We start from the raw sequence: 19701 nt of genomic DNA on the forward strand, positions 1-19701 counted from the left end.
TTGCTTTGGCCTATAAACTGCTCTAGTGTAAGGGGAAGAGGAAACGGGAGGAATTTTGCTCAATGTTCTTAGGGGACTTTGGGAACAGACTTGAGGTTTGGTGAACATATACTGGTGTTGGATGGCCTGGGCCGATGCATGCAGTGACTTGCCTTGGCCTGCAAACCAGTTATGCCTGATAGCATAAGGGCTGCTGTTCGGACAGATCTTTGCAGATGCAGCATGAACCAGCTTGCTTGTCTGTAACCTGCTCTGAATATTTGGCTGTGGTGTCCACGTGGAGCACGTGTGTGTATTAAGAGGGACGATTAGAACTTGATGCTGTTGTATCCCATCCATCAGAATAAAGATGCAGACAGTAAGAAAAAGGTCTGTCTGGGACAAACCTCTTGTTAGCCTCGAGTCAAGTTTCTGTGAGAGGGAGGATGTGGAACAGGCTGGGAGGATGAGGATTTGCAGAAGGGAGTGGTTAGTTTTACTCATTTCCCATTGAAGTAAGCAGAGAAAGCAAAGCCTTTGGGTGTTGTGGGGTTTTTTTTACCTTTCAGCTTTGGGATTTTGATACTGTTCAGACATGATTGCCATCTGTGTTGCAGGCAGTTTGTTACAGGGGGAGGGTTGTATCCAGTGCCCAGATAATTGATGTGGCTTACTGAGCAAGAAAAGGCCCTTCTGGTGCATACTGTTCCTTTGGATTTCTTTTCACAACTACTGAATAATTTTAATACCACAGCATTAACTCAGTGGCTTTTCCAGAAGTCTGAATAGTAGTTTTTACTCAGAATTTAAACTATCCAGTCTAACCCTCAGGAACACCTTTCTGTGTCTGCCACCTTCAAACCAGTGTCTGAGGAGTACCAAACAATCACTTTTCCAATCCCCAGCCACCTCTTGTCCCATTTATTGACAAAATCCTTGTGGAAAATACACCTCAACCCCAAACTCTGCTGTGAGCTGTGGCTCGTATTACTTTCTCTCAACAGCTGGACTGTCTCACCTAAACTTTGTGCATTTTCCAAAGTCTCTTCCACCATGTGGTTTCTGTAGCCTTGAGTTTCATCTTTACACTGAATGCTGTATATACATTTTCTGTCATTGCAGAAGTGAATTAAAAGAACATCTCGTGAGGACAGTTGTCCTACGCAACAGTAAATGCAAGTGATCAGAGAGAGTTTTAGCTTTTGTTAGAACTTAAATCTCTGGCTTTTGAAAAAAGGTAAGTTGAAATCTTGAAGAGAAACTTAAAAAGCATCCTAACTGTAATTTATAAGTTTGGTTTTTTTAAGAACTCATTTGCCATTAATACTGAGGGCAGCTGAAACTCTTAAATCCCCATGTTTCTCTCCTATTCTCTTCTGTTCCCTCAATCTTACTGTGAACTTACTGACCTGCTGAAGCCTTGGATTTTCATATTCATAGTTTAAAGACAAATCCATCTAGTTTGTCTTCCTGGATATTCTAGGCATTGGTGTCTCACCGAGTCTCCTGAATTGTATCTGCTAATAATATGTATTTGATTTAGGCATAACAGTGGGAAAGAGCAGCCAGACTTGATCTGAAGATAAGAAGATGCACTACTTCTGACACTTTTTAATTAAAACAAACTAGAAAGGAGGGTGTGGGAGGGAAAGGTGCCTTGCTTTCAGTTTGCCTTTAGGTTCCAACAACTGGTTTGTTAGGTTGTTCTGTGCTAGATTAAAGAGGCCTCTAATAGCTGATTGTCCCTCCCTGTGAAGGGGATTTGTGTGTTGTAATTGCCTTACCTCTCACGTTATTTTTAAGAAATGAAGCCAACTGAGCCCTTTAAGATTCTCAGTGTAAGATACTTTCTCTCTTGGAGTAGTTTCTGTGGTTTCCTGCACCCTTTCCGGTGTTTCTGTATTGCTTTGTAAAATGCAGAACACCCCAACCACCTGCAGAGTCTCACTATTGAGCATACCAATGCCATATACTAGAAGTTTTCCATATCATTTTTATCTGCAAACCCTTAAATTTTTTTTGATGAAGGTGCAGACACCTGCAGAGCAAATTTAAGCCAACACCTAAGAGCTGGCTTCTCTTCAATAACTTTTATGAATCTCTTAGAAGTGGTATACAGCTTTTCCCCTCTTTGTTTGCTTTCTCAAGTGCCCTAAGGAATCTGTAAACCACAGAATAAACACCATTGCCACATAAGAGGTAAATTCTCTTAATTCCAGTTTGTAGAACAAAAGAGCAATCCCTTTTGGCCACAGTGTGACACTAGAAATGAGTGTTAAGCGCCTGTATATTCTGACTTCTAAATCCTCGTCCATACCCAGATGTGACCTGCATGGTATGGGTGAAGGTGTCTGACTTTGCGTTTTGTTGAATGACTGCATCTCCTATTTGAGTTGGCTGCACACACTGACAGGCCCAGATGCCTCTCTCTCTGCCTTGTCTGCTGTATTATTTACCAGCCCACTATTTTTAGCAGTACTGGTTTTGTCTTCTGCCAGATCATTGGTGAAAATACTGAATGGAGTTTGGTACAGAGGCAACTTCCCCCCACGGTTACGATTTTTCAGTAACTGTTGGTATCTCCTGATTATTGGATTCTTTGTCTGTTTAATGGATGCATTTTGATAGAGTATAGCATTGATTTTTTAAAAATACATGTATCAGCATGTTGCATAGTACTAAGTAGATTACATCTGAATGGTCAGTAAACTTCATCTGGTCTCTTGCTGGCAGAAGCTGATACAAGGGTAGTAATCAGGTCAGGTGAGCTTTATGAGCCAGTCTCCCTCCCCTCCTCTTTCCTCATTTATTGACGTGGGGTTTACCTCTGGAAGTCATTTTCCTCTACTCAGGTTGAAGGAAAGAGCTTACTAATGGGACAGTGTCCCACAGGCTGGGGGCCCAAGGGAAGGGTTACGTGGAGAAGTCTGAAGGAGGGCCTTAACTATACCCTTGTCCTCAGTGTTTTCCTCATGACTAGCTTTAGGCAGGCTCATGCTGCATCTGTGCTGCTGTGCTTGGCACGTGTCCTCTCTGGAGCTCTGCTCTGTCTCTCCCCATGTGCAGCTGAGGGGGACTCCAGGCCTTTCAAAGCTTCCTTGAAGGAGGATCCACGTACAATGGGAACGTGCGCTGGTTTAAATGAAGAGCAATGTTGTGCAGACTCAAAATGGCTTTCCTTGTCAAATTTGAAAGCCTTTGTCCTTGCTACTGCAGCTGTAACTGATTGCAGGCAAACTTCACTGTAGAGCGAGCTGTATATCTCTTACCTGGCTGCCAAAAACAACTTTCCTAGGCCAGCACTCTTAAAAGAAGAGTAACTGTGCTAAGTATGCAGGGTAATTATTCAAAGTGGCATGTGACTGATTGGAGAGTGTTCACCAAGCTTTCATGCTTGTGTTTGTCTCCAAGTCTTCCAGACATGTTTCCCTTTGGTAAAGTTCTCTCCCCTCTCACCCCTCTTCACCACCTCTCAGCAGCCTAGCATTTGTGCCTGGCTTGCATTTTTTGCCGTGACACAAAAGCAATTGTCATGGAAAAATTGCTGCTTTTGCTCGGTGTCAGCAGATACTGATATTTGTTAATTCAACTGTGTCCCCTTAGTTGCTCTGAACTAGCTATTGAACTTGGTGTTACTTACTCCTTTTCTTTTCTCTTCCCTTTGGAAATGAATGTTGTCACTTGGTTCTGCGACTGCTCTTGTTCTGGCTGGTTTGTCAGGTGTTGGAGGACAGATCACCAGAACACCAAGCACGAGTGTGTTCTCCTCTGAGGTAGTGGAGGCTGTGCAGTTAGAGCAGTAAGAGGCTCTGATCAGCTCTGAACTGAGCCCAAAGAAGCCCTAAGAGCTTCGCTCTGTGATTATGTGCACACTAGAGGCTCTTGCTAAGTATCGATATTTTGAGCAGGATGGTCCAGTCTCTACAGCAATAAGGGCTGGATTCCAGTTTTGTGAATGCCTCTGAAGACCTGTGTTGATGTCATGACAACTCCCAGCTCCAGGCCTGCCTTTTTTGCCCTTACGATGTGTCTGTCTCACCTTTCCAAGTTCCTGATCGTGGTGGTGCTGGGAGAAAAGATGTTTCCAGTTGTTAGAGCATGGCAGTCCACATTAGACCTGTACTCCATCTCCTGCTGTGGGTTGGATGGACAGGATAGGCAGATCTTAGGGCTCACCAGCCAGATGACTATGTATCCACTACTTAGGAAAGTGCAGCAGAAGTGCAGTTTACGCTAAGCATGTCCTTCTTCTGCTGGGACAGAGTATTTCCAGAGAAAGAAGAGAGAAGGTTTAGCAAAGGCAAGCAGAGTTTTGGAAAGACAGCTGTACTTGTGCTTGAGAGCAGGGTTGTCTATGTATCCGTGGCTAACATCATCTCTGGGAAAGGTTTTTGGGAGAGTCTTAGAGTGCATGAGAAAAGAAGGGCTGAAGAAAACCTGTTTGTTCTTATTCATAATGAGTGTGTGAGGGAAGTGTGCTCCTAAAGAAAAGGAAATGAGATTTAAAAGAAATGATGGCCAAACCCGGTCCAGTAGGACTGCTTGGGCTGGGGGGTGTGTGTGGGGGAAGTCGGGGAACACAACTGGGGCTGGCTGATTTAAACACAGTGTTTTCTGGGAATGGAGAAGTAGCAGCATAGGGTATAAGCCATGCTGTTTTTTCATCTTTGACACAGCCACCTGCTTCAGCTACTTTAGTCTAACTAGTAATAAGCACTTGATGAACCATTAGAGCTACTTTGGATGTTAATAACATTCATGCAAATAGACTAGAAGCTCTGTTTCCCTGAATCACTTAAAATTTAGAGTTCATAGACAGTTTTCAAGGTAGATTGCTGACATTAATTGAAGGACATCAAGCTGTTAAATGGGAAATAGTCTAAGTTAGATGATTCTGTGGTTATTTAACGTTCATTAGTGCAGGAAAATGCTTGGGTTCTTAAAGTTGTTTTTTAAATCTAGAATGATTGAGATACTAGCAATCTGGTGTTAAAAATTGTTAGCTTGGGGATTCCCAGGTTAAACTGGAGACTGTATGAAAGAAATTACTTGCTTAACTGGTGAAATACTTGCTGTCTCACTTAAGTACATACTCACTTAGGCTGCATGGGAGTCCAAATGCAACACGTGAAATAGTGGGTTCACAGTTACGCCAAATGGTCTTTTGCATTCGTTGCTCCTCAGCATGTTTTAGTAAACTTCTAAATCACTGAAACAATATAACATGGAAGGAAAGGGGATAAAAGAATTGTAATATTTAGGGCTTCTTTCACTTCCTTCTTTCTAAATATAGCAAGTATAGTACGAAGTTTGGGAATATGGTTCAGAAATTTTATTTTAAAAGGTGAGTAGTAATCCATGATTATGTGGATTTTTTTCGTCTTTCATTGTGTAAATAATACTGTTCAGAAGGGTTTCTGGTGAATTTAGAGAAGACTTTACGTAGCTCTGCTTATGCTCCTCTACAGACTGTTGTCAGCTGATGCACAAAAAGGCATGCTGGTCACACACTCTAATTGCAAAGATAATGCCTTTGGCTGTAAAGTGCTCTTATACAAGGGAAGTATTCACGTATTCTTGGCTTTGCCACGTTGGGGTCACATGGGAAGGGAGCAGAAATCAGGTAGGAAGTAAGGCCAGAAAAGGTGCAGAGGTCCTGCAGAAGTAGGGTGGATATCAGTGGGACGCATGGCAGAGATGCGGTCTGCCTGGCATAGCAGTCCTCCTCTACACTGGGAGCTTCCCTGCAGAAACCAAGCTCCTCGGCCCCTTCACCCAAGTCCCTGCAGCAGTGTGGGGCTTCTGAGTCCTAGCTGAGCTGTCACATGCCATGTGGCTGAATTGCAGCAAGAGTGCCACAAAAAGCCAGTTTGTCTGCCAGCCCCGCGCTTGAAGGTCACAGTTCTGCAAAGAAATTTCAGTCTTAAGTCCTTTTTCTTAAATTGCTTGATTTTTTTCCCTAACAGCGGTACCAGCTTTGCCAGTTAACTGTAAACCACTGAGGAAGTGTTGCATAGACATTGTCAAGGAATCTGATCAAACTGTTAACTTCCTTCTAATCGTAATTAAAAGGCCGTGTTTGAATCTGGACTGAAATTATACAGCACAGTGGTTTATGGGCTCCACTGCATTTCGCTCAGAGGTTGAAACAGGACTTCAGATGTTCTTGTGTGAACATTTAGACGTGCTGGGATGAGGAGGAAAAAGCCTTTGCATTCCGTATTCAAGTTCTCCCTGCTTGGCAAGCTTTAATTAATCTCTCCTTGAACTGCTGGTATGTCCCATTTTGGCTACTGAATTTGTTTGTAGTGTATAAATACTTACAAAAATCCTAAATGGAGGATGTAAGAGCACTGATCAGCTGAATGAGAACATGCAGTTCTGAAGCTGTGGTATGAAGCTGGAAAATAAAACCGAACACAATCCAGCACACGGACTTCTGTGGCTGTGGTTTAAAAAAAAAAAAAAAAGTAGTCAAAATGCTGTTTCAGGAAAACCACTGTACTCTGCTACTGCCGTCTCTAAGTGCTATTTTAAATGCTGGCATCAGAACATGTATGGTGTTGCTCAAGGTGAACACCGCAGCATGGAGGTGTGGGCTGGACGTGAAAGGCACTGATTATAAAAGATTGACTGGAGAGGGAGGACGGTTTGGATAACCTCGAGGACTCAACAGTTGTTGCTAAAGGACGAGGTTTGGGCCACCTTATGGCACTGTTTGCCTGTGCCTCGGTCAATGTCTTGTGAATATCTGTGCTGATTCTTTGAGAAGCAGGCCCTGCTTTCCCAAAATGCAGGCTTATTTTTTGCATAAAGCCAACATGCCCTTGATTTCAAAGTGGTTAAAGGGATTTGCTCTCAACAGCTTCAACTGACTGAAATAGGTTCTGACAGTTGTGATATTTAATATTTTAGAGGTGAGATTGTAGGTTGCCCTTTAATAGGGGCGGCCATTTCTGATTCAGAGCTTAACAACAGGAGATACAGAGGATGAAATGTCTTGTGTTGAGAAAAGAAAAACAACGTTAGGCCAGTGTTCCCACCACGCTTCTCCTGGCAGTGGGGGCAGGTAGGAGGAGAAGGAGGATGGTAGAGAGTTGTCTCTCTTGCTTGTCAAATGCTGATCTATTTTAAGAGCACCAAACTGGAAACTGTTCTCTAAAACTTTGCTATAGCCTTCTAGTGATTTTTTCAATGCCTGAAATATATTGCTTATTTGCTGGGCCATCAGCAAAACATATGTGACCTTTCTCCACCTAATTCTGAAAGTTTTCTGCCTGTCACCAGCTTCTCCATGCACTGGAGGGACACAAGAACATTTTCAAGCCTGAAATGGAAACCACAAACTTGAGACTAAATACAGGCCGATGCATTGCCTCTGAATTTAACTTTCTTATGTTAATCAGATAGACAACTTGAGAGAGAAAAGGGTTTTTTCCTTGTGGAGAAGAGATCTCTATTTGCCCTTACTGAAAGGCAGAGAGGTAATTATCACCTGTGGGACAGGAATGGGTTAGCAGGAGGGAAATCCTAGTGTGCCCCAAAGCTGTCCTCTTGAGATTCTGATTCAGAGATGGATTCGAATTGCTTGACTTGCCTTTTAAAGGTATTCCGTACATCTCTTGTATGGATTAAATCTAAGGTGTTAAAAGGATGCTTGTTTTGTGAAACCACTGGTAATGGCGTATTTTTGTCATTTAACAGTTGCCCTGGTAAATTCTTTCTGATGCATAGTATTTGTGTGGTTTAGCCCCCATACTTTTCAGGAGGGCACTTGATATATTTTCGCTATCTGAACATATTTTTAAGCGTGTAGTAGGGTAGGGATGAAAAAAAATGAAGTAATACTGTGTACACACAGAAATGACCCATCTATACAGTCACTGCCTGTTGAAGATATAATCACTGAGCATTAGTGATTTGTTAGCAATTCTCAATTCATTGGTTCCCAAGATGGCAATATCAAATCAGTGCAGTGTTCTTGGTTATGATCAGTGGCTCATCTAAATACACGTGTTGATGGTGGTTGTTTTATGGGGAAGGGTCAGACAAATGTTCCTGCAAGCTGGGAAGCATGAATGCTAAGAAGAATGTGGAGCAAGGAAAATGAGGGATTAATGCAAATGACATGTTGTCGCAGATGGTGAAAGAGATGAGTCAGACTCGGATGTGCTAATAGCTATTATTGATGAAGGAACTCTTTCTCAAACAGTTGTTAGTATGGTTTAAGCTTATCATTTGGGGGCCTGTGTATTTATCCCTAGACTTTAACAACACAGACTGTTCAAGAGCTGATGCTCATAGCCACTTGTTTGCAGCTGCTGGCACACATGGCTGCATGGAGAGGGTCTCCAGCAAGATGATTTTATGCCAGAATCCATGACTGGCTGTATTGTTTTCCCTTGGCTAAGAGGATACGTGTCGATTATTGAAATAACCTTAAAAGAGCAGGAAGAGGGCAGAAGAATGGAGAGCTTTAATATTTTAGCCAGCACATCTTCAGCTTTGCAAACCAGAATAAGTGACACATCAGAAGTGTCTAGTTATACACACCAGAAGGAAAATCTGCCTGTCGGTGGAGTTATCTGTGTCAAAGAGAGGGGGTGTTCTTCTTGCCTTTCACTTCTTTCACTGCCTAAACTGCAGTTCCCCCCTTTTAGAAGAGGCTGCATTGATTGTGCTTCTTTCAGGATGATAATAATGAACTTTTCCATAGGAGGGACAACTCCAAACTAGGGAACTGGGTCCAAACGTCATACAAATTCAAACAGACATAGCTGGACCAAGTGTTTGTTCAGAGTGGAGACGTTGAAAAGCTTACGTAAGTGGACAGTGCCACAGCTCTCTAAGCAATAGTTCATAGACACCGACCATCCTAGGACTCTGGTCTTTATCCAAATCCCTGCTGTTTTTTTGATTTGCAGAGCTTCTGTTGAAGTCCTGCCCTGTCTTTGAATGGAAGGGACCTTCACATAGGTAAGTTTGCCTCCAGTCAGCTGTTGCAAAAGGTGCCTCAGATGCTTCTAGGAGCTCAGGGAAAGGCACACCTGCCCTGCGGCAATGAAGATCTGCTCTCAAGTGCAAAGAGGTTTGGCTATATCCCATAGCATATGCATTGGGCCACAAATCCTGCTATAGTAGTACCCCTAGAATACTGAATTAATGGAAGAGTCATCAATATGAAGTATATTTAGGTGCTCTTTTGCCCATTAGTAGCCCAAGCTATAAAAACACACCATGAAAATCTAGAGCTTTTGATGTCTTCTGTAGCCAAATTCTTGCCTAGAAGACAAGACGAACTCTATCTTAGTACCCCTTTCATGAAACTCTGCTGTTCTGGCCATAGAGGAGTAAATTTTTGTCTGGAATGGAAACAAAATTTGCGTACTAGCTTTCCTGCCAGGGAAATGCTGCAGGAAGAAGTATACTTGGCTTCCCGAATGGTTCTTGGTTACAACCCTTGCTATTAACAATACAAAGCTGCTTTGTGCTTTCTGGAAGTTAGTGAGAAAGCTTGATCAACCCTCTTGGATATTTGAACAACAATTTCTCAACAGGAGAGCTAGTGGTTGAACTAGCTAAGTGATACTTTCTACTAAACTAGAGGCTTAGCAGAAGGGAAAATTAAGCCATTAACTAGAAAACCTGCTAAGTGATTTTTATATTTTAAGCTCGTATTCAGTACGAGCTGAGTATATCTTTAAGTCCCAATTATCACTTCTTGCTGTGTTTTTACCTATGCTGAATTTAAAGTTAACTAGTTGCTTAATAAATAAACGAACTGAATTTCTGAGCTGTGGGAATTCGTCTTGCAGGTGAGGTATGTCAGCACATAACGTGTTTTTCTACTAAGGGGCAGATGCCTGTTTTGAAGCCTGAGTGCTACTTCTGTTACTGGCAAAAGAAATGTAGTAGTGGAGGGATGTGGGTAAAATCATCTTTTTATAAGGTGATACTAAAAAAGCCTATGTTAGAAGAAGAGTCAGTGATGATCTAAGTAGAGTGTGTATCATGAGAGTAATAGGGATGGAAGCACTGCTGCTCTGGAACAGTTCAGGGATCCTTCCAGTTCGGGCCTGATTCTAGTTCCGGTCTGCATCTGGGACCAGCACTGGCTGTTTCAGATGAAGATGCAATGGACCCCACAGGAGGCGTGGAGGAGATGGTCTTTTTTATAAACCTCTGTAATTAGTCATTACCTTAGGTTTTGAAGCATCAAGGTCCCTCTGAAAGTCCTCCTCCTAAATACTGTTGCTGGTAGTGCTGCTATAAACATCTTTATCTACAGATACAAGTATGGCAAGTTTCATGGGGAGATGTTATTATCCTTTTATTTGATCAGCTAACAGAATTGAAAACAGACAGGCAGGTTGGAAGAGAGTTAGCATGCCTAGATGCTGGCTGTTTTCTACCAGCTGTATCCATTAGTCAAATAAAAGGTATCACCTCCCAGTATAAAATTTGCTTTTCTATGTAATGGTATCACTTGAAATACTGCTATCGTATTGCTTGTCTTCTCTTCCAGTTCACTAGCATGTATTTTAGACAAAATACATCCAAGTGTTGAAATTTGATGGATCCTGCTGTTGACCACCTGTCATTGAGGAAAATTGTTCGTTTATTCCCATTTTTCTGCCCAGTCATAGATCAGAATGGTTGAATTGTACTTCTTGCAGCTCAAACAATAATTATTCATTACTGCACCATGAAGAGCTTTGCTAGATGACTTCCAAAAATAGAAGTTGGTCACTAGTTCTCTCCTGCTAACTGTTTTATTGATACAATCAAAGAATTACAATAGAGGATGCTTTTTCTTTGCACCGTAATCCTGTAGGGGTGTCTTTAGGATTCTTCTAGGAGCTATTCAGCTGATTTATTAAGAAGGCGAGCAAGGTCTAACTTGCCCAGATTACTATCTGAGCCTTTTAAAATTAGGTAAAACAAACTTGTTTTCCAGTTCTCTGGAAGAGATGCTGGTCTTAATAAGGCTGCATGTTTTTACTGTGTATCTAGTCACTTGAAAGTTCAACGTCTAGGCCTCATCCTTTGCTGCTCACAGTCCAAATCCCTTTGGGTTGTTTATACTAAAGAAATTGATGGTAAAATTAGGAATCTTTGATGTTACCTTCCAATTTACAAAAATATTCAAGGTCCTTTTCTCATCTACTACAGCAGGTAGTGCCCTCTCCTTGTCTCTTTCAAGGAGATACCCAGATCTCACCCCAAAACTCCCTTGCTGAATTATTCTCCGAGCCTTGTTCTGTCAGTTTTTTTGCTTGCTTCTCCTACTCTGTGCTAGTTCCTGTGGTGTTTCTCTGGACTCCTCCCTCACTCTCCTGCAGCTGTGTACATGCAGCCCTCTACCAAAAGCAACGTATACCTTAGCCCCTTTTCTAGAGTCCCTGGACAGCCCCAGAAATGCCTTTGTTTTGGGCAGTGACATATGCTCATGTTTGGAATGGAGACTGCTAAACTCTTTCAGATAGCATCTTAAATAATAAGTCCTAGTTTTTCTACTAGTTTCAGTACGTATTATGTTGATTATGATAGGTTCTTACCTTTATTATCAAGCTTCAAGTCAGCTAAACTTCCACACATGGAGATATGCTTCAGGGTGCTGATGTGGCTGGCAACGTGTCATTGAATGCAAAGGTTGTTCCAAAGAGAGAGCTCCGGTCCCTCCTCCTGCAAGAGAGCTCTGGGTAGAGACTCTTAGTTGCTTCACTCCTGCATGAACTTCAGTTTTTCTTCTTCTCCCACCACTCAGATTTACCAGGAGGAAAAGTAAGACTTTTTCTGCTTACAGTTCTCCAGATTCCTCCCTGTGCTTTTTTGGAACATCATACAGTGTTTTCTACGCTCCTGTCCTCCGAAACAGAAGCTGATCTTAAGAGAGACTATGATTTTTGGTTGAGGTGCCAAAGGAAAGCTGCACTAACTCTCTAGTGTTTTTGCTGATGTTTTGCAGGTCAGAAGAGCGCCAACCCAAAAGACTCCTCCTGGAAGGCACTGTGTTTCTTTTTAAGGAACTCTTCTGGGCAGCTGTCAGTGCTCAGCTCATCGAAAAGTCACTGACTGGGTTTTTGTGGCTCCTATAAGCTCTGAAATTGTATAGCAGTCAAAGCCAACCCTTTACAGATGGCAGCACCCAGAAAGATTCAGGAAGGAGTGATCTGGTAATATTGCAGTGAAGCAAGTGGAAGAGCTCCCAACAGGTAGTGCTTTGTCTTCTGGGACAATTTAATAAAGCTATAGCGACCCTGTAGTGTTGGGGGAGTAATACATGCATCCCTTAGGGGTAGTCATCTTATTTCTGTGGAGAACCAAGTAATTAGTGGTGTTCTAACAGCTCCTTTCCATTTCCACGTTGTTTCACTCTTGTATCTTGTTCAGAATTGGAGATCACTTAAGAACATTGGCAGATAAGGTTCTTTTATCCACAAAATGCCCTCTCCTTTCCTTGTCTTTATCTTTCCCTCTTTCAAACATCAACAGTTATGGCAACAGGAAGGTTGGAGGCAAATAAGCAGCTGGCAGTCTTCCTAATGGGCAGAAGCACAGGCTGGAGTCTCTCCTGAATTCAACAGCACAGTGGTAGAATCGCAGTAGCATTGCTAACATTGGCACAGAGTGCATTTTGAGCTCGCAGGGTAGCTGGATTTAATGAGGTGAGATATTGCTCATGCTAAACCTTCTACCAGAGCTGATCAATGTAATGCATACAAATGCAGAAAACGTGGTCTAAGGTTTTAAAATGTCTTTTTGAAATTTGTTTATTTATTTTCCAGAAAAAAATGGTAAAAGATGGTCCAGTTTGCAGAACTAGGACTGAAAGAGCTGCTTAGTTGCTGATTCTGGATTACTTCAAGAAGAAAAAAAGAGGGACATCGTGGTTGCCTCTCTTATCTGGCTTTAATGCAATGCCCTTCTTTTAGCCTAGCAAGTTTTCCACAAATGAGAGAGAGTTGGGGGGGGGGAAGTAGGTTTGACAACTATGGAGTTAGATACTAGTGTTCCATGGTTTGATTTCCAATATATTTGTATCTAATCCCTCCTGCTGTTGGTGTCTTTTGTTGGACCCTCACTCTGCAGACTGTTTTTCTGACATATCTATATTAATGCTTCAATCCATTCTTTTTTTGTCTGCTGAGAGTTTCCTTAGCTTGGACTGTTCCCAGTTATAGGATAAAAAAAGATATTTTACAATGAATATGCCAATAAGGTGAAAATGTTCGGTAACTGTTACCTTTATTTGGCCCCAGATTTAAATTGTGCAGATTTACCAGGTCTAATGTGACAAATTCATTCTTGATGTGATTGAAAGGCATTGAAAGGCTGAATATGTCCTTAGTTATCTGTGAGTGGAGGTGAATACTCCAAGTTTCAGATCTCAGTCCTACTCTCCTGAACTTTAAAGAAGTTTTGATTGGAGTTTCAATCCAAACTCCATTGCTTGGCTCTATGTGCCTACTGGTTTGAAATGAATCCAGAGTTGAAACACGCTCCACGCTTCAGGGCGGTTCAAATTTGAATTTCAAGGATGGGGAGGATCAGGAGGGAGGGAGGAGGGAAGCCAGTGGGGTTCCCTAATTACTAGTAATGTTTAAATTAAGTGGAATAGAGCTACATGAGTTTGATAATCTGAGTTCCTCTTTAGAATATTGCTGTCTATTAGGAGATACCTGCACTGGAAGTGGTTCCTTCTCATAGCACCACAGTTGTATGGGAGCCATTTTATCCTGTGATTTTTAACGAAAGTTAAACCAGGAGTGATAGTATTTGAAAGCTGTCCCTTCTGGCTGACAACTACTTCATGTCCGTTTTCATGCACTCAGCTTTATGTTTATAAGCATCCCCTGCAAAGGTACAGCTTAAATATATGGACTTCTGCGTGCCTGTACTATATATGGACTACCTACAAAATCCCTTTTTCTGAGAACTATTCAAAACTTGATGTTTAGATGTGCAAGGTATGAGAGCGTGTGTCCCTGTCGGCATTTGGTGACAGACTTTGGATTTAATCCTAAAATACCTCCTAGGTTGCAGCTATAAACACGGCTGCTGTAAGCAATAGTGGGTAAGGCCAGCTCGGCATGTGTCAAGTTATATGGTGGCATGTGTCAACAAAACAGCTCTTCCACAGTCGCAACTATTTTTAGTGCTGGGGCATGCCAGAATACTGCAGCTGCTGCTGCCTGCACTGAGATGCTAAGGGCTCTACTTCGGCCCCTGTTAGCTTCTCCTCCTGGGATCTCTTATTCCTCCCCTGTGATGGAGTGGCCATGCAATGCCAATCCTGCGGATGACACCTAGTGCCCCTGGGTTTTGGTACCCAGCCATCTAGAACCAGAGCAGAAGTAATCAGAGCCTTTACAGCACTCTGGGGTTGGAAGGGCAGAGGAAGCGGAGACTGGGGCTGTCTGGACCCGCGTGCCAGTGAAATTTTACCGAATGGACTTTCGGCAGTGCTCAGAGCAAGCTGTCACTGTGCTCCAGGTTTTCAGGACATGAAAAGGAATTACGGTTTTTACGAGCTCCTCTAAAACGTGTAGCAGTGCTGCTCACTTACAGCCTGTGAGTCAAAGCCTCACAGGAAGCATGTTTGCTGTTTGGGGATCAGTAGAGGCACTGGCAGGGCTCACCTCTATGTAGCAGCGTGTGCATGGTGATGCAGTCTGTGTTGCACGACAGAGGGGCTGCTGCCCACGGCCTATTCTGTCCTGCCCCCCAGAATCATGGCCACATCCAGCCTTTGCTACTGTCTATAAACAGCATGGTGAGTTCAGCTAGGCTAAGTGGGCATCAGCCAAGTGGGCACACGCTGAAAACTGCAAGAAAGCCCGGTAGCAGGGAGAATAGGGGCATTCTTTCTTCTTTTCTGGGGAGAATCGTTTGCAATTCCTTTTTAAGAGCATTATATTACAGGGGTATGTAGGCTTCAGTGACCAGAGACTTGGCACCACAAGATGTTCTCACCACTGTCCAAGAGGCCCTCAGCACCTTGCAGAGTTGGACTGCACCTCATCACCCACATTAGGCTGGCACATGGGCTCTTCCTTCCTTCCCTACACCTTGCGTTCCTCTCCAGGTGTGGCAGGACGCTTCCTCTTTCCCCCATGCTGTGATTCCCAGACCTGTGAAATTGCTGCTGTTTCTTAGCACTAAAATCTGATCTGCTCCCTGTGTCTTTTGGGTCTGCTTTTGCTTCTGAATTCTGTGGGGCTTCTGTTCATAGTTTCAGTCTATTAGGAGAGGGACATTGTTTTTAAAAAGCAAAGCAAACAACATGAATTCTGAGCAGGAAAGCACTTTTAAGGTGTAATTCATTTTATGGCAAAGTGCTTTCAAGCTGTATACAAAATAAACAAAAATCCTAAAAAACCCCTTCGACTACGCAAAGCAAAATAAACTTGGCACATTAAATAATGAGTTAATAAGCATCTATAAAATAGATACTGGTTTCAATCTGATTTATTTTTCAGTCCTGTGGAGACAGCTGATGAATCATGCATGGTTATGGCACTTGTGAATTGTAAGTCTCCTCACGACTGAAGGTAAATGTCAAAGACACCATGTGTTAGAACAAGATATTTTGCTTGGCAGGTATGGTTTATTGAGGAAATAGGCTTCTGTTTTATATGTACACACTCTGCATTGCTCAATTGAGTGTATCGGTTCCTTGAGCACCCATCCTGTAGCTGTCTTGTGTGGTTGAATACCTCCTCCTCATTTAGGTAAATAGCATTTTCTTTGGTAGTGGAGAAGGGAGAGGGTATGATCAGTGAATCCTTTCTCTTTGGCGCTCTTCTAGTAAGCAATAAGCAGAACACATCTGTCACCTGGGTAGTTCGGAGGCACAACGTGAGCTGGGTTAGAACTGAGTTGCCAGAAGGCAAAACGTTTCTGTCTGTGTCCTCTGTCTGCTCTTGCTGACTTTGACTTCCTACCTGAGTGGGAATGGGTTTCTCCTGTCAGTGCTCAGAGCTCTGGCCTGGCCTTTTTCCAGCAAACAGAAGAAGTTTCAGACATTCAGGCTGAGCAGAGATTATCTGATGCAAAGCTTTCATCCCCTGACCTTCCAGGGCTTCTCTGAGAGAGGCAAAAGCTTTCCTAGGGGACCTGGCTCTGAAATGGTTCCCTGGAGAGTTTTCACATCTCCTGGTCTCTTTTAGCCTCTCACTGCTATCAACACAGAGCTTATTCTGGGGATAAATCCAACAGCCCTGGTGCTGACTTTTGAGAGAGGAGCAGAGAGAAGTGCCCCCCACTCCTTTTGGGCAGGGACAGTTGCACTCAGCAAACTTGGTCAAAAGTGAGGGTCTGTGTGACCGTGGGCTGATCAAAGGGGAGGTGGGAAGAAAATGGAAAATGGCATTATGCTTGCAGCACTGCTAGTGGAGCACCCTCCAGAGAATATGCTGTATCCACTAGAAACACAGCACAGAATTTTTCCTGCTGAGCCTATGTATTTTCTCCCTTCACCTGAGAAACTAGTGTAACTCAATGAGATTGGAAGACTCCAGGTACATGGACCATCGTAACTCTAAGACCTGTGTATCGCTCAGTCTTACTGACTGTATGAAAGAACAAAGTATGCTTTGGGCCAGGCACAACAGAAGGATGGGATTGGTATGAATGAGAGTGAAGGTACTGGTTTCCTTGTAGCTTGGCCTGAGCAAGTCAGACATTGGACAGGGCATGACCCTTGTTGAGTACATCTAAAGATTAGATTACCAGAGTATTTTGACTCTGTAACTGTTCCACTAGAACACACATGAAGGAAAACTGCAGCTTCAAGATGTGGCAAGCATCTGTACCAAGATGCGTCCCTAGTAGTCCTGAGTGGACAGAGGTGCCATTGTGCACAGCACAGTACGTAGCGCTGGTCTTCATGCACATGTGAAACTTGCCTCTGATGGCTGCACCTTGATTCCTGTAGCTCCATATTCTGTCTCTTTCCTCCAAGATCCTTGTCTCTTGCCTATCTGCTCTACCTACAGCCATTGACTGCCACTGCTGTGCTGCTGTGTACCACAAAGAAGTTGTGGTCCTGAGCCAATCTCTGTAACCTCAGGCACTCTGCTGGATGGTGTTTTTGAACTATCCTACTTTCTTCTTTCTGAATGCTGCCTCTCTCACAGATTCCTACAGCTGTGATGAGGCAACACAGGGCAGTTTATAGGGAACTCTTCAGATTATATTCTGTTGTGGATTCTTTAGTTCCTATAGGAATGACTGATCCCCTCTTTCATTGTAGTTCCAGGGAAGGTAAGCTCATCTTTGGCCAGTGATGAGTAACGGGGTGGATACAAGGGAGATGGGGATGTCGCCCTGATGAAAACCGTGTTGGAATGGAAGGTAGGATTATTCCTGTGCTGTTACACACCCTATGCATATCTAAAAAGACCTTATATGTGAAAGTCACCTTACTGCTAGCAATGAGTTTCATAGATGCAAAATTCAGGTGTTCTGAATTGTTCTGGGTTGTTACAGGTGTATCTTGGCAGAAACATAGCTGAACTGGTGCAAAGGATATTGCTGGCTGTCCCTCAGCTGCTGGGGTCAGGATACAATTCTGGGTTGGATGAGTTTAACTGAGTGGCAGGGTCAGGGGATGCCACTAAGCAGATTTTAAGAAATTTCCTTTAAAAAAACCAACATTTTTCAGAATCTGGCATCTGAATCTCTCTTCTCATACCATGTACAAGAGATGTGATTAGCAGAGAGATTTCAAAAGCAATGCAGTTCAATATAATGGAAAACACCTGACCTGTATCTGATTCCATCTGGGATCTCAGTAACAGCTGCAAATGAGGCCAAGCTGAATTCCATCAGCATAGCGAGATCTCAAGAGCCCCTTTGGAGTATGTCTGGAATACAAAATATAGCTAACCCCCTTGCATTTATTAGCATGACAGCTCTCTGAATAGGAGAGAGAGGATGTGTATGCATGTGAATTGGTGGCTAAAGGTGGAGTTGTGCTGCTTAAATTTGTAAGGATGAATTCGTTGAGGCCTTGATGCTTGATGAGGCTGGGATGCTTTTAAGCTGAGGAAGGAGAAAGGTTGAGCGCCTGCTGGGATTCCATTTTGCAAGTGGTTCCTTTCTTTATAATGACAGGAGTTGTTCTGCCATAATGTGTTTTTAGTAAAAACTGGCTTTTTCATCCAAAAGGCTAGGGGTTTTTTTTCAGGAAACTTTGATTTCCCACTCAGTGTCGGTGGGATTTACCAAAAGCAGCAAATTTCCTTCTTCTCTGTTGTCCATGGAGAGACTCTGGGGAGCGGGTAAGAGGATTTTAGCAAAGTGAGAACAACAACGCACTGAACTCTTGCCAAAAGTTGGATTTTTTAATATGTATGTGAATCTATATGTACATATGAATATACACCCACATGCATATATATTTAATGAAACCCTGAACACCTTTGAGGAAAAATGTCCATGACAGTATTTTCAGTTTCATCAGACATTTCTTTTCAGTTCTAATAAACCTGGTTCATAGAATCATAGAATCATTAAGGTTGGAAAAGACCTCTAAGATCATTGAGTCCAACCGTCGACCCAACACCACCATGCCCACTAAACCATGTCCCTAAGTGCCGCATCTACACGTCTTTTAAATACCTCCAGGGATGGGGACTCCACCACTTCCCTGGGCAGCCTCTTCCAATGTTTAACCACTCTTTCAGTAAAGACATTTTTCCTTACATCCAATCTAAACCTCCCCTGGCACAACTTGAGGCCGTTTCCTCTCGTCCTATCGCTTGTTACTTGGGAGAAGAGACCAACACCCACCTCGCTACAACCTCCTTTCAGGTAGTTGTAGAGAGCGATGAGGTCTCCCCTCAGCCTCCTTTTCTCCAAGCTAAACATCCCCAGTTCCCTCAGCCGCTCCTCGTAAGACTTGTTCTCCAGAGTCCAACCCCCTTGGACTCAAAGATGATTTGGACATGAGGAAAAATTTCTTTACTGAAAGAGTGGTTAAACATTGGAACAGGCTGCCCAGGGAAGTGGTTGAGTCACCATCCCTGGAAGTATTTAAAAGACGTGTAGATGAGGCGCTTAGGGACATGGTTTAGTGGGCATGGTGGTGTTGGGTTGACGGTTGAACTCAATGATCTTAGAGGACTTTTCCAACCTTAATGATTCTATGACTTCTGTGGCAAGAGGAACCTGGGAAGAAAATGGATAAGAGCAGAAAACAGAAGAGCGGAAGGATATTGTCCTGTTGGTGAGAAAGGACAGTGGTGCTGGTTGGGGGGTAGGGGTGATATGTAGAGGCTATTTCTTCCTGCGCACTTCTTACCCCAGGGCTCTGTTACAGACCCTGTGGGAGCCACATCAGCCTGTCTCCTACTCAGCAAATTCTGCCCAAGAAGAGGGTTTTGCTCATCTCCTTTTCTCCTGCCACAGCACTGTCACTTTTTCTGCCATTCCCCACATCTGGTAGGTGAGATGAGGAGTTAGAAAGGAAGAGGGGTGCTGGTCTGGGAATTCACAGCCCCCTGGTAGGAGAAAGGGAGAGGGCTGAGGTGGGGGTTAAGACCCTTCTGCTCCAGTAAGTCCACAGCTATATGAAGTGCACGAGTGCAGTCTGGGTATAACTGGTATCTTTGGAGCCTTAGCGTAAGGACAACCATTTTGTCTCTTGAGTTAAGTGCAATGATGCTAAGGTTTTGCCGTATATGCTGGTGTCACTGCAACAAAAGTGCATGTGAA

Source organism: Aptenodytes patagonicus, chromosome 7, assembly GCF_965638725.1.
Source record: "Aptenodytes patagonicus chromosome 7, bAptPat1.pri.cur, whole genome shotgun sequence".
Taxonomy (NCBI): Eukaryota; Metazoa; Chordata; class Aves; order Sphenisciformes; family Spheniscidae; genus Aptenodytes; species Aptenodytes patagonicus.